This window comes from Hyaena hyaena, unplaced genomic scaffold (genome assembly GCF_003009895.1).
Source record: "Hyaena hyaena isolate Hyena2069 unplaced genomic scaffold, ASM300989v1 scaffold_446, whole genome shotgun sequence".
Taxonomy (NCBI): Eukaryota; Metazoa; Chordata; class Mammalia; order Carnivora; family Hyaenidae; genus Hyaena; species Hyaena hyaena.
The window spans coordinates 1320832-1337226 of record NW_024081081.1 but is presented as its reverse complement, the minus strand read 5'-3'; the positions used below and the strand labels follow the sequence as shown (position 1 = coordinate 1337226).

Below are 16395 nucleotides of genomic sequence, written 5' to 3'. Positions count from 1 at the left end.
ATTTTCACGGCATTGTCTATTTTTTTAAAGCACTTTCATGTTTCATAAGAGATTTCAAGATCTTCTGAGGTCAGATAACTCTCCAGCTCTCTATATGAGCACACTGAGTTCAGAGGTAATGACTTTTGCCGGGACATGTAATTACTTGGGATGCAGAGATGGAAGTGAAGCTGGAGTCTAAATATTCTGGCCCCGATCTTGATGCGCTAGACTCTATATGGACCATTTGTTCATTCTACTCCCACTGTGAGTAGAACTTGTCCTCTCATTTATAATGATGAGGTAAAGGATTATTTTTGGATGACTGATGGGGTGGCCGGCTCGGTGGTAGGAAGATGCAGAAGAGGAGGAGATGGAGGTATAGGCTTCCTGTGGGATCTTTGGACCCTGCAAGTGCTCTGAACACAGAGAAATGTTTCCTAAGTAGGTTAAGTGTCTTTTTAGGTTAGGGAATGGCTGTTCAACCATTCTTTGTGGCTTCCCTTTTTGCCACTCAACAATTTTTTTAAGTGAAGCCAAGTTAAAAAAAAAAAACTTCAGGGGAGATTTTGAAGTAAGAAAGAGTCTTTAAAAGTCAGGTCAAGGAACTTCCCAGTGCTCTCTGAATAATAGTAGCTGCCAGAATTGGAATCTCTGTACATGTTCTGTAAAAATTATATAGAACACATATAACACCTGTAACCCATGCCCATGATATAACTAAAAGACAAGGAACACAACAACCTTCAGAGAGGTGTAAGTGAGGAACAGACATCCGGAACCAAGGGCCTCAGTTCTGGAGCCCTCCCCACGGGGTGGAGACTGTGCAGGACAGAAGAAAGTATATCTGGATCCTATTAGTGAAAAAATTCAGATAAAATCTCAGAAACTCTTAGAAAGTGAGAGACCTACCTGACGGGGGAAATACAAAAGCGAGTCTGAGACTTGGGATCAGATACTTGACCACTGGAGAATCAAAAGAAAAGGAAATGAAAGTGCAGAGGGCCAGAGGCGGCTGTTGGGAAAGCACCAATTCTGGCAGGTGACTCAGAAGAGACAGGTGTTCCTTGGAGGCTTGATGGGAAAGAGAAAGAAGGAAGTAAGAGGTAAAAATTAAGGCTCTGGAGAAACAAAAGAGTGCAAAGATCGAAGCACACACCAAAAAGAAGTCATCTTTAACTAAAATAAACAAACCTTCCTTTGACTGTAGTGAGACAAAAGTGAGATCTTGAGTCAAGAAATCCAACAAGTCACCTAACTCCTTGGCCCCACCTACCTACACTTGTTATTGTTGACTCAGGAAAATGTAAGACATTTTAGAAAAACATAACACAAAATACAACATTCATACAAAACTACCCTGAGACGAAAGTCAAAGATGACAGTACATATTACCCTCTTCTCCATCAAAACCAACTGTAAGGCGGAGAAAAAAGTGTAGCTCAACACCTCACCCAATCTATGTATTCCAAATAAGAATATTCAGATTTGCAACTGATACCCTAAATCTGAACATTAAAGATAGAATGACCAAATCAAAAGAAATTGGGGCATTAAAGAAAGGAATAAAAACAACCGAAAGTACAAAACAAATTGAAAATTAGAGATAAATGGGATCAGAGAGAAAATGACAAGTATAGATAAAGAGGCCAAGAAAATCCTCACGTATAATTGGAGTGGAAGCAGAAGGAGGAAGACAAGGAGTAGGAAGGAGAAAAAGAGAAACTGAACTAATATTTGCAGCGATAGCTTCAGAAATCTTTCCAAAAATAACTTTTGAAATCTTATATTGAAAAACCTATAATGTACCTGTGAGGGTTGAAATGATCAACTTCAATTATCCTAATAGAATACTTTGACTTTACAAATAAAGGGAAAAAATCCTCTGGGTCTCCAGAATGGGTCAAATCACTTACAAAGGAAAGAAAATCGCACGGGTGTCAAAATTCTCAACTTCAAACACAAGGCAAGGATGACACTGTGATTCAGTGGTGACGCTAGCTACCGAGAGTTAGTGCAGACCCCACAGCTTCAGGGCTCAGTCCCACAAAACTGCTGCCCCCCACCCATTTCAGACAAGATCGGGCGCGTTCAGGGTGGTATGGCCGTAGACAGCCCCCCACCCATTTCAAACGCCAATCATAAGTCCTGGGCCTCCTATACTTCTGAGCAATGGGCTATAAAGTTAGACCCTCCTTTCTCAGGTTTGATAACTCACTAGAATGACTTCTAAAACTCAGGAAAACACTATACTTACGTTTTCTGGTTTATTATAACAGAACAGCCAAATTGTAGACATACATAGAGTAAGGTATGGGGTGGGGATGGCATTGGGCCTCCATGCTCTTTTCTCAGGTACCACCCTCCCAGCATTAGATGTGTTCACCAACCAGGAAGCTCTCTGAACCCTGTCATTCTGGGGTTTTTATGGGGTTTCATTATACAGGCATCAAAGGGATTTTGGGGTGGTAGCGGGGTTTCATGGGGTCCATAGCCGACTGCCAAGAAAGAATTCTTGAAGACGTCTTTGGTGCAAAAAAGTCATTTTATTAAAGCACAGGGACAGGACCCCTGGTCGGTAAGAGCTGTACTACAAGTGTGTGTCTGTGTGTGTGTGTGTGTGTGTGTGTGTGTGTGTGACACTTTTACAGAGATGGGGGAGATAAAGTCTAGAGGGAGTTTCCAAAGCTACTTTCATATGCTAAAGACTCAGGATACCGGAAGCCTAGCTATTGTGAAGCTACTTGTTTTTCCCCAGAGCAAAGCATTAACATTAAGACAGTGGGAATTCCTGGAGAAATGTTTTACTCTGCCCGCCTCAAGTTATTTGTCAATGGTTATAAGGAAATTTAGTTTTACCTGCTATTTCCTTCTTGCCGTTGTTTCCCCGAATCACTATGGAGAGGAGGGTGATGTTGGGGCTCCAGGAAACCGAGTCTACAGGTTTCTGGAGATTAAGCTATTGATTAGATTGTCTTTTTCTGGTAATTTACTAAGATATTTGTAAACTGATGGAGACTCTATCAGTTTAACCATTTGTTTCCTTTCCTTTGTCCTTGGGCAGCCAGGAGTGCCTGAGGGATGTCACACACATCCCACCTAGGGTAGGAGGGTGCTGGTAGTCTGTACTTTGCCCTCAGCTTGCCCCACGCTCCCTCATTGGCATGATTGATTAAACCATTGGTTATTGGTGATTGAACTCACTCAGCCTCTCTCCCTTCCCAGAGGTTGGGGGTTGGGGCTGAGAGTACCAACTCTTTAATCATGGCTGGGCCTTTCTGGCAACCAGCCCCCATCTATCACGGGACCCTCAGCCACCAACCATCTCATTAGCATGCAAAGGCACTCATATCACTCAGGAGATTCCAAATGTCTAGAAGCTCTTGTGTCAGGGACTGGGGACTAAGAGCAAGTATTATAACAAAACATGCTCCTACCACCTCTGCTACTCAGGAGCTTACAGGGTTTTAGAAGCTGCGTGAAAAAAAAAGTGAGATGAAAACCAAAATGTATATATTTGTATTATATCACAATATTGATAGAGAAAAATCTGTTATAAGATGACCGACAGGACTGATAAGGAAACACCTGTCCCTGATCAAAGGCTCCCCCTTCTGGGTTATTCTTCCCACCCTGCTTGTCGCATGAGTTAATGAGGAATGTGGAAGTAACAGGCTATAAGTTATTCCCTCAGCTGATGCTCTGAGCTCAGACCTCTGGAGAATAATCTCCTCTGAGACCACCAGTGTAAAATAAACCTCCTCCCTTCCGAGATCTCCGAGTGCCACTTGGTTTTTCCGCCAGTGATCCAGACCAGATTCCGCAACAATATCACGAAGGAACCATTATTTTTTATATAAATAAATTTTAAAACCTAGATGAAACAGATAATTCCCTAGGAAAATGCAATTTACCAAAGTTGATTTCAATAGAGAGAGCTATTAAACAGACTAATTTCCATTCAAGGAATACAGAACGTCAAGGAACTATGCCATTAAAAAACAACTCATGGAGGCACTTGGGTGGCTCAGTCAGTTAAGTGACTGACTTTTGATTCGGCTCAGTTCATGATCTCGTGGTTCGTGAGTTCAAGCCCCTCACCAGGCTCTCTGCTGTCTGCACGGAACTCGCTTTGGATCCTCTGTCCTCCCTCTCTCTGCCTCGACCCAATTCGTGCTTGCTCTCTCTCAAAAAACAAATAAACATCAAAAAATAAAAATAAAAAACTCACCAACAGGCACCTGGGTGACTCAGTTGGTTAAGCCTAGGACTCTTGATTTTGGCTCAGGTCGTGATTTCATAGTGGGTGAGATAGAGAGACTCTGCATCCAGCTCTTTGCTGATAGCTTGGAGCCTGCTTGGGATACTCTCTCTCCCTGTCTCTTGGCTCTCCCCCATTTGTGCTCTCTCTTTCTCTCTTTCAAAACAAATAAATAAGCATTAAAAAAATCAGCAAGCCCAGATAGTTTCAAAGGTGATTTCTATCAAGGCTTTAGATACCAATTTTATATCAAATCTGTTTGATATCAATTTCTATCAAACCTATTGTACCAATTTTTTTCAGAGTTTATAAAGGATTACTTTAAAATTACTTTTGTGAAGCAATGCAATATTAATATTAAATGTGCTAAAAATACCACAGAAAGAAGAGAATGCAGACTCTGCTCACTTATGAATATCTTGGCAAAATCCTAAAAGGCAGCAAACAGAATTTAATATCATTTTAAGAAAATAGGGGTGATGGGCAGGAAGAAGGGTACTTGTTGGGATGAGCACTGGGTGTTATATGTAAACCAACTTGACAATAAACTATTAAAAAAAAAAAAGGAAATAATACAGTATGACCAAGGGAGATTTATTTCAAGAATGCAAGAAAAAGGTTAACTATTAGGAAGTGTATTAATATAATTCACCATATTAGTTAAGATAGGAAAATTACATTTATGTCCATGGGTGGGTATAGGCCTTCAACACAATCCAACATACAATAAAATAGTAACTGATGTATGATAAGAAAAGATAGGATAAAATAGGCAGAGAGGAAAGGTTAGGATCACAGTTCCCAGGGTGGGGACAGACACATATTTTGGAACAATGCTGGGTGTGTCTGACTGCAGCAAACTCCCTCAGGCATAAGGTTCCTATTAAGAATGTAACAGACCCACCTACTACCCCTCAGGTTTTCCTCAGGAATGTGACAAAAGACATGGCTAAAAATAAGTAGACCATAAAACATATGATCCACAAGGAATGACATGGCCATAGAACAGCCCTCATACAATGGAAATGAGCCAATCAGGAATGGACGACCCAGCACCTAGAGTTATCCAGCCAGTCAGGGTAAAACCTGAGAAGAAACAAGGGGGAAGGGGAGTGACCAGAACCTTATAAAACAAGGACCCTTGCCTACAGTCGAAGGCATTCACTTTTGAATGTCCCCTCTCCATAGGGAGCTTTCCTACTATTTCCTTTTCTGATCTTAACACTCTAATAAACTCTTGCCTGTTGCTCGTTTTGTGTCCACCTCTTCATTCTTCCAAGTGGTGAGACAAGACCCTGGGTTTTGAGGTAAAGAATCCTGTAACAGATGGATATTTCTTTAACATGATTTATATATATCATGTATATATACATGTACATTACAAAGTGGACCACCACACCTTAGGCTTAAACTAGCATCTTACTGATAAAACACTAGAGGCTTTTCATTAGGTTGGGAACAAGGCAAGATGGCTAACATCGCCAATCCGGATGTAATAAAAGAATTGGCTACATAAAAAAGTTGGACTACGTAAAATTTTATAAAACTTTTTTTTTAACATCAAAAGACACCATAAGAAATGGCAAACTGGAAGAAAATATTTACAATATATTTCACAGATACTGGCCTAATCACCCCAGGAAATCTTTGAAATTGAGGTGGATGAGACCATCAGAAACCTGAGAGAAAAATTAACAAGTAATGAGCACAGTTCATAGAAAAACACATCTAAGTGGTTGCTAATCTTATAAAAGATGTCCAACTTCACTCACCGTAAAAAAAAAAAAAAAGTGAATTAAAACCACTTTGAGGTGTAATTTCTCACCTCTATTCTAAAAAAAATTTTTTTTTTAGTTTATTCATTAATTTTCAAGAGAGACAAAGAGCAGGGGAGGGGCAGAGAGAGAATCCCAGGCAGGCTCTGCTCTGTCAGGGCAGAGCCCGATACAGGACTCAAACTCATGAACCAGGAGTTCATGACCTGAGCCGAGTTCAGATCAAGATTCAGATGTTTAACAGGCTGAGCCACGCCTCTCACCGGCAGACTTGGCAAAAAGTCAAGGTTTAAGGGCACACGGTGGGCAGGGATGCGGGGGAGCAAACACCCTCAGACAGAATAGGATGCTCCCTGTGGACTGGGGAACGTGGAAACAGCTAACAAGAGGCATATACGTGCATTTACCCTTTGACCTGCAATCCCACTTCCAGAAATTTCCCCTGAAAATCGTTCTTCACAAATTTAAGTTAAAGTTATCTGTGACAGGTATTTGGACAGGCAAGATAACGAGAAATAAGATGAGAGCCTCTGAGTAGGAGACTGGCTGAAGAGACAGTGGTATGTTCACCCAGCAGAGCACCGTTAACACCATTACAGCTGAGGAGGATTTCTAGGAACTGACGTTGAGTCCTTTCCAAAATATATTAACAGAAGGGGCACCTAGGCAGCTCAGTCCATTAAGCATCCAACTCTTGGTTTCTGCTCAGGTCATGATCTCGATGTTCGGGAGTTTGAGCCCCACATCGGGCTCAGTGCTGACAGTGGGAGCCTGCTTGGGGTTCTCTCTCTCCCTCTTTCCCTCTGCCCCCCCTCATAAATAAATAAACAGTAAAAAATACATTAACAGAAAAAAGCAAAATGGGAAAAACAGTAACATTTGTTAACTTCTGTATACAAAGCGTGGGGAAATTAAAATACATACCTGTGTATGTATTGTTTTTGCAGAGAGAAAATACAAAGGATAAACTAGACCCTCATAAAACAGTGAACAATACTGGCTTCACTGTTCTATTATTCTTTTAACTTTTTTTTTTTTATTTCTAGGAAAGAGAGAGAGACAGCGTGAGCAGGGGAGGGTCAGAGAGAGAGGGAGTCACAGACTGAAACAGGCTCCAGGCTCTGAGCTGGCAGTCAGCACAGAGCCCGACGCGGGGCTCGAACCCACGAACCGCGAGATCATGACCTAAGCGAAAGTCGGACGCTTAACCGACTAAGCCACCCAGGCGCCCCTTCTTTTAACTTTTTTGATGAGTCTGAAGTAAAAGAAGTGTTGAAATTTTCAAGAACAAAACAACGCCCCCCCCCCCCCTTCCTCCTCATCAGCCTGCTGTCCGTATGTCCAGACGGTGGGGGAGAGGACCGTCCCCAGGTTTTGCCCTGCTGATTGGTGAGGAGAGCACGAAGGGTGGACAATTTGCATGTATCTGAGGGCAAACCAACCACTGTTCTCATCACTGTGCCCTTGGAATGTCCCGTGTCACGTGACTCAGTTTCTGTCTCCGCCCGGCCTTCCCGCCCTTCCTCTCTCCTGCTTTTCCTCTTTCATCAAACACTTCGGGAGCTGCGTTAGGCCCCGGGGTTTTCGTAGATGAAGAAGCCCAGGCTCAGAGTCCAGGTGGGCCGCAGACAGGCAACAGGGCGGCGGGAGAGGGCCGCACGGACGCTCCGAGGGGCCAGAGCAGGGCCGTGTCTACCTCACCCAGGTCCACGAGCGCGGGGTCCCCGCCTGATGCCTTGCGTCATGAATGCCGTCTACCCCAGGCCAAGGCCACATCGCCGGGGTGAGGTTGGCGCGTGCGCAGAAGCCGTGCACTGACCGGCCCGGGATCTCCTCTCTCCTGGAGGTCCCAGTTCTCCGGAGAACAGCTTCCCTCCCTCACCTGCTCCGAGACAGGCCACGAACTGTCCAAGGGCCTCCCCGGCTGACCGGAAAGCGGCTCTGAGGTGCTGGCAGCAGGAGCCCGCGCAGGAGAGGAACCTCCATCCACTCACTCCTCAGGATCAAAAGCGCTCATAACCCGGGTCTGCTGGGGGCCTTTCCTTCTCTTAATCATGAATAGAAAGGGACCCAGCGCCCAAGTGAGATCTTGGCCATCCTGTCACTCCTCCTTTACCTGTTGATTAAAAAAAAAAGGAGAGAGAATGGAGTAGGTGAGCCATAACTTCCCTTCCTCTGATGGTTTTTTACCTCCGGGGCAGGAGAATTAGAGCCAGGGCTGGATTTTTAAACCCAGCTCTCTTCTTATTTTAAATATCTCCTTGGTGGTCTAAGCTGATTGAAAGTGGGATGGGATTAGCTTCTCACTGATCTTTGTCTAGAGGAGGTTTTGGCTTCGTTTCCGCCTTGGGATTTGGCTCAGAACATCCCTTTGCAGTGAAAATCTGCAAGAAGACGTGTTTTGTTTTGTTTTGTTTTAAACACAGGCGGCGGCAGTTCCACTATATTCCACAAGGTGGCAGGTTGTGCCTGGAAAAGGGGCTCTTTGCCGGCCATTGCCCACTCCCTACTCAGAGGCGTGGCTTCCATCACAGACTATGTTCCTTGACCAGCATAATTTATATTGATTGCTTTTGTTAATGCATCAGAGAGAATGTATGTTCCGGATACATTCTTGGTGATGTTTATTGCCTTTTCTATTTAGAAAAACAAACAAACAAACTAAAACAAGTAAATCTTTAACCCTTTCAATGCACGCTTATTATACTGGATCAGGCAAAAATGTTAGCATCTTGGGGAGGACGTGGAAGGGAGAGAAGGGAGAAACGACGGACAGGTAGACACAAGTGACGAGCGTCCCATGTGGTTGTTCTTTCCTGTGACATTAGTTAACATCTCCCTGCTGTCTTGTTCTAAGTAATTCAGAAAGTGGTGAATGGCTTTTCTGCCATTCCTTTGTGTTGCTAAGATGATGCTCGCACGTGGGCTCGGCACAGATGTGTGTCACCTCGGCCCTCCCCAACTCACACAATCACAGGCTTGTACTGTCATCAAGACAGCCCGCCAAATCCTGACCCCTTGGTTGTGCGGCTGCTTTCTTGTCTAATTGTTGAAACGCGTTCTCAGAAATGACTTCCCAACAAAAATACGGAGGTCTCTTACTTGAGACGAAATAAAGAACTTAGGGCAGGCTGGAATCCTCCTTCTGACCTTTTATGCTCAGCCTAAAAGTAGAAAGTACAAAGAAACAAGAAAGAACTCAGAAAACTCTCGCTGCGAAGACCGCTAAAACAGTAGTTGGGTGGGCGCCTACTCTCTGCCGGACGCTTGTCTTACACTACGGTTTTATCTTTTGAGGTCTAAGTCAATCACTTTTCACGATACTGGTTTGCAATCGCATGCAAAGGGGATGAGTTCCCAGAACACCTGAAACTGGACCGTGCAGATAGATGACAGAGTTCGTTCCCCTTCTGCACTCTTCTCTTGGTCTTGGCGCCGGATCAGCGATCCCCGCTCACTGCTCCTGGGCTGAAGCCTGGGAGGCGTGGTTCCCCTCCTGAACTTAGAGCTGTGTGATTCAGAAGGCCTCAGACACCCGCTCAGAGCAGAGGCCGAGAGCACCAAAGCGACTCACGGTCAGTTACCTGAATAGGAGAGGAGGCTGTTGGGAGGGGAAGCTTGCTGGGAGCCGACGCAGGGGCAGGGAGGCCAGCAGCTGTGTAGACGGAGAGGCTGGACAGGCACTGGGTGCTTACAGGCCAAGGAGCCTGGGCACATATTGCATCCTATAGACTTGTCCTAGAAGCAATTTCAGTGGAATAATACTAATGGGATGCCCCCTTTTCAAGATAGTCTGCCTAAGGATTCAAAAGGAGTTCCTCGGATTCCAAATCTATTGCTTTTCAAAGCTCAACGTAGGAGGGTGAATCATGGGATTTTAGAGGTGAGGTAGGCTCCTGGTTTCAGCATCACATTTGTCTGACCCCTAAAAATGGCAGTAGGGACCAGAAGTCTGTTCTGGGCAGGCCCAGGGGGCCGAGGGACATCCAGCCTCGGCTGGCTCCCACACACCCAAGGACTGGTCCCACTTCACTCCACAGCATTGGAACCTCAGTGGTCTTCATGTTTGCAGGCATTCATGCCCTATTTGCCTTACCTTTCCTACATGTCAACGGAAACTTTTCCTCTCTCCTCTGATCCTCAAACTTCTCTCTCACCTTCTTTCACTAAGCAAATTGAAGGAACCATAAGGGAACTCCGCAAGACCCCAGAATCACACCCCTGCCTGGCACCACGCAGAAGCGGTCCAGGCCCCTGGGCACACCTAGCTGCATGTGGGCCCATTCCCTCTCGCCATCCAGGGACAATGGCTCCATGGCTCCAACAACTTTGCCTTCTCTCTCCCTCAGCTTACAAACACGCTGTTGATTTTCTCATTTGGGGGCACCTGGGTGGCTCAGCCGGTAAAGCGTCTGGCTTCGTCTTGGGTCATGATCTCATGGTTCGTGAGTTCAAACCCCGTGTTGGGCTCTGTGCTGACAGCTCAGAGCCTGGAGCCTGCTTCAGATTCTGTGTTTCCCTCTCTCTCTACTGCTCACATACTCGCACTCTATCTCTAACTCAAAAAAATAAACATTAAGAAATTAAAAAAAAAAAAATTCAGGGGCACCTGGATGGCCCAGTTGGTTAAGTGACTAACTCTTGATTTCAGCTTGGGTTATGATCTCATGGTTGGTGGGATGGAGCCCCATGTCGGGCTCTGTGCTAATGGTTTGGAGCCTGCTTAGGATTCTCTCTCACACTCTCTCTCTCTGCCCTTTCTCGGCTCACTGTCACATGCACTTTCTCTCTCTCTCTCTCAAAATAAATAAACTTAGAATCAGCAAAAACAAAATATCTTCTGACTCTACCTCTTCCACCTACTTTCTCTTCAAATTTTGCCTTGTTTTGCAACAAGGATTCTTTCCTCCCACTTCTCCTGGACCCTCTCCAATCGGGCTGATTTGGCACCGTGAGTCTATGGGAACTGCTCTTACTAAGGTCCCTGGGACTCCCTCATTGGTAAATTCAGGGGCTGGCTCACAGTTCTCCATTTGTGTGAACAGGCAGCATTTGACCCGCTACCCATTCCCTGCCCCTGGCTGCACTTTTGCCCTCCACTTGCCTTCCCGGACAACATGTTCTTTGGAGGCTCTCTCACCCCACTCGGCTCTCCTTCTCCATCACCTTGGCTGGGTCTTCCCTGGGGAGGGACCTCTTTCCTTCTCCACTATGCTCACCCCCTTAGTGATTGTATGAGTACAGTGGCTTTAATCCCCGCCTGCATGCCAGGGACTCCCAGCACCCCCTCCAGGCCTCAGGCCCCTCTGCTGAACTCCACGCTCATATATCCAATGGCCTTTCCAACATTTCCATGTGGCAATCAATAGCCATCGCAGCTTAACATGTGCAAAGCTGAACTTCTGTCTCCACACTTCAAAGTTGCCCATTAGTGGCCTTTACCGTCTCTTTATGGTGACTCAATCCTTACCGTTGCTCGGGTCAGAAAGCTGAGCACTGTCATGGACTCCTCCTTTCTTTAATCAAACCTATCTGGGGTTCCTACTGATTCTATCTTCCAAATATGTCTAGAATCTAACCAATTTCTCAACATCTCTATGGCTACCAGCCTGGCCCAGGTCCCTGTCATTATTCATCCCCACTCTATGGGCAGTGATGTTTATATCACATCACTTTATTGATCAAAACCTTTTAGGGGGCAGCTGTGTGGCTCAGTCATTTAAGCCTCCAACTCTTGATTTGAGCTTAGGTCATGATCTCACGGTTTGTGAGTTTGAGCACCTCATCGGGCTCCATGCTGTTGCGTGGAGGCTGCTTGGGATTCTCTCTCTCCCTCTCTCTCTGCCCCTCCCCTGCTCATGCACATGCACATGCACATGCACTCTCTCTCTCAAAAATAAATAAAAACTTAAAAATTAAAGACCTTTTGGTAGTGCTCCTACCTATAGGGTAAAAGCCACAGTCCCCACCATAGCTACCGGAGCCTGCAGGAAAATCTGTCTCCCTGTTACCTCTTTGACCTTATCTCCCACTGTCCTTTCTTGCCACCCCTCACGACTATTTCACGCCATCCACACTGGCCTCCTTGCTCTTTCTCACACAGGCTGGGCCCTCCTCTGGCTGCTGGCCTTCGCTCCTTTTGTACCCTTCTACCTGGAATACCCTCTCCCCAACATCTTCTTCATCAGCTCCCCCTTCACCTTCTCCAAATTTTCACTCAGTTATCATCATCTTTTCATGAGGTCTTCTCTGATCACCCGGTTAATACTGAGCGCCCTACCTTATTGGCACCCTTACGCCCATTATCCTGCTCTATGTTTTCTATTTTTTTCCATAGCACGTTTGACTATATATTCATGCATATATTTATTTATTATGTTTATCGTTTCCTTTTCTCTTTCCACTAGACTGACACTCTGTAAGGCAGTGATCTTCACGTATTTTATTCAGGGATGTATTTTAAGTGCCTGGAACAGTGCCTGGATCATGGTCGTCACTCAATAAATAATCGTTGGATGGATGGATGGATGGATGGATAAATGAATGAACACAAGCTGGTCAGTACATTAACAGCTCAGTCTCTACCAGGAGCTGGACATAACCATGCTATCTCCTCCTGTCTGAGGACCCCACCTTTTCAGCCTATCTTCATTAGCCCTCCAGTGTATGGCTGTCCTATTGGTGACAAATCTCCAGGGTCACTTCTCACTGGGCTTCAGGCTGGCCTGAGCTGGTCCAGGCTGCATGGGTGCTCTCAGCAGCTGATCAGGTCAGCTGGTGCCTAGCCTAAGGTCTAGTGGGTGATGAGAGGCTGTAAACAGGAAACAGAGTCCAAAGGGAAGTGCAAGAGGAATCAGGGAGCCATGGATATAGGGAGGAAAGTGAAATCATGAGACGAGGTTTGAGACTAGAGCCTGAGAATGACTTTAGTCATTGCTGGAGGTCTGTTCTGTGGGGGTACTGGTGGCGGGAGGCACAAGATGAGCTATCAGTCAGACTGTGGCAGATGTGTTCATCACTGTACAGCCAGTTTCTAGAATAGTGCCTGGCAATAGAGGGTAGGTGGTAAGTAATTATTTATGAGATGATAGAAACTTTGTTGAAAGGGGTTTTGTAGGATGAGACAGTTCCTAGTGTGGTATCTATGGCAAGTCTCTGTCTAAACTCTGATCCAATAGCCTGCCACCCTCCTCTGGTACCTTTTGTCAGAAAGGTCCCTTTTTTCAATAGATGATTATACTCTAGCAGCTTTGTGCTCTGTTTTGTGGGCTCCTGGGTTTGAAATCCATCTGTATGACCCTGCCCACATTGCTTAATATTTCTTTAGGACTCAATTTTTCATCTGAAAAGTAGGGTAATAATACATCCTATATCATAATGCTATTGGGCTTGGCTCATATATTCACAGTACTTATTATTGTTGGATAGAAGACTGAAACCTCTCTCCCTATATTCCTTCATCTGGTATGGATGGATGTCCTACCTCAGAGACACTAGACCTCTTCTTGGAAAGAGCAGGTTGTGATCCCAGCTTGGGCCCAGATGGTTCTGATGGATTCCCTGGTAGATCATGGTACCAGGGGCTTTGTGTCATGTTATAAGGTGATGCAAAGGGTAGATGAAAGACAGTAGTTTTATTTCTTTATTTATATTTTTTATTTAAAAAAATGTTTTCTTAATTTTGAGAGTGAGAGAGAGAGAGAGAGAGAGAAAGCAGGAGAGGGGCAGAAAAAGAGGGAGACACAGAATCAGAAACAGGCTCTAGGCTCTGAGTTGTCAGCACAGAGCCTGGCACAGGGCTTGAACTCATAAATCTTGAGATTATGACCTGAGCCGAAGTCAGACGCTCAACCGACTGAACCATCCTGGTGCCATGGGAGCCAGTAGTTTTAGAGATGGTGACCTTCAGGCTTTTGGCTTCCAGGTGTCATTCATTCCATACTGGCTCTGCCCAGTTCATGGGCTCATTCACTCTCAGACTTTGGGTGGAGTGCACAATGAAAAACTTCTGTAGGGACTTAAGCAGCAGTGTGATTAAATGGTCACATGGTAGAATGCAGAGGATTCATTTGTAAAGCTCCACCTAAACGTGTAAACAGCAACTGTCACCATCTGTTGAAGCCTCTGGGTATTTGCTTAGTAACTTCAAAAGCATGAGCTTTGACCAGGTTCTCAAAGTGCACCTGGGTTTGGAAATGGCTCACTGCTGCCACCAGAAGGTGGGTGATGGGGAGGGCTTGGGGTGGGGGGCCAGGGGGAGTGAAAAGGCCCAATTTTACTCCCTGATCTGCCTTTGACTAGTCCTGTGACCTTGGACAAGTCACCTTTCTTTCCCAGCCCTCAAGGTTTTCAATCTTGTTTTACTGGCAGAATCATTTTTTAAAAAGATATTTCATGTGGAAGCCAAATTTATGGTTATTGCAGATCAAATCAAAAGCAAAACTGCTCTGAATGAGAAGGGGAGGGGTTGGGATGGCCCAGAGTGTTGCCTATTGAGAATGTCTCCTCAAAATGCACACACGGGTGGCTCCTGAGGTGTCTCTGTTTTACCCCAAAGGCTCTCCACAGTACAGCTGGAAGCCCCCCAGCCCCAGTGATGTGTGAAGACCCTTCTAGCTCTGACAGGTGGTGATTTCATCTGGCAGAACTGCTGTTGGGATTGCTCACAAAATAGTTAGGGATGAATGAGCTGAGCTGGCAGTGGGTGTAGAGGGGTAAGGAAGCAAAGGGCTACTCAGGCAGGAGAGGATGAGGAAACAGACAGTGTATTCCCAGGGATAACAATTCCCAGGACAGCAGCTTTGGGTGCTGTGTATCCGAAGGGGCCCTCCGTCTGGGACCTCAACCCCTAGGGGTGTCTTTCAGCCATCTTGCTGTTCAGGAACCCCTGCCCTGTTTCAGCAGATGCACAAGGCATTTGCCAGCTGGTTTTGAAATCGTTTATGTCTTATTGCCTAATATCCCAGTAGGAGACGTGAAGATGGATATCACGCAGCTGCGTCCTTGAGGCGCTTAGTGTCTGGTGGGGGGATGTCAGAGCACTGGGAATTATTTGCATGTCTAGGTGCTCTCATGGAGACTGGGCAAAAGTCACCCCAGAGGAGGGGGCCACTCCTTCTGTCTGGGGGAGGCCAGGATGACCATACAGAGGAACTTGCCATCTGGCTGTGACTGAAGCCTGAGAGACCACTAATGCCTGGACAGAAGTGGGAGGGAGGGAGCTGGGAGGGGCGCCTTAGGCACAAAGAAAAGTGGGCGCACAGTCATGGGACCCTGGAGGGGTACTGGACTGCTTTGAGAGCAAGTCTTTCTCCATACGGAAACTCATACACTTAACTCTGGGTTTACATATTCCTCCCGTGGGACCCACACTGCAGAAGGAAAAGGCCCATCCACGTAAGCCACAGATTTAACTTTGGTGAGTAGTCGGCCATTCAGTGAGACATGATGTCAATTCATTATTAAAATTATTGGAATTTCTTTACAATTACCTGTTCCTGGGATAAATGACCCCATGAGACCCAATCCCAATATTTCTTTTTGGTGCTGTGTAGACTGGTTGACCTCTCATAAAAACACAGCTTCAAAGAGACTCTTTTAGTGTCTGCTCTGTCCATGCTCCCAGAAGGCACAGGAAGGGAAACGGCCTTGGAAGATTCTCACAGAGATTGGAGGGCAAAAGCCACTACTTTGGTTCACTGATTTCTCTCTTTTTATCAAAGACAAATCCCATAAGAGTCAATCAGGGTCTGGTTAGAAGATGGAGCTCCCTAAGAGAGGGAACCTTCCCCACATTTTTACTGGGCTAAATCTCACCTCTCTGAGAAATACATCTCACCTGGGGGAGAATTAGGGGGCTGTCATCAGGTTCTTGTTTCTACAAAAAAAAATCCCCTGATCAATACACATCTCTCAGACTTGACAGCAATCTTCCCATCCTGATTACATTCCCACCGCCTATGCATAACACTTTTCCATTTTTTGTCCCCTTCTCTTCTCTGCTCTACTCTGGCTCACATATGTATTTGTTCCTTAGGTACTTATTCCCCCATCACTCTGCTCCATCAGGGTAACCCGCTTGGCGAGCTGATGGTTTTCTCAATCACTAGGAATAGCCATACATAAATGTGTATCTCATGAAGGCTCCTCCCCAGAAATCTCTGAGGATGTTCCAAAACCTGAGGTTGGCCCTCACTCACATTGGATACAACTTGTCCCAATATCATTTTTGCAACTGATTCTGTATCTGCTGAAATATGTGTACATATAATACATTTCAAATATATATGAAAAATGTAAGTACACACATTTAATTTCGTTCTCCTTTGTCTCTACTTCTAAGTCTTTGGGGATTGGCTCATCATAAATTACACATCATAA

General features: G+C 45.4%; 1 protein-coding gene across 1 annotated transcript in view; it reads left to right on the top strand.

Moving 5' to 3' along the window:
* Positions 1-16395, top strand: part of SFRP1 (secreted frizzled related protein 1) — a 255675-nt gene that overhangs the window by 212017 nt on the left and 27263 nt on the right. The window lies entirely within an intron of this gene.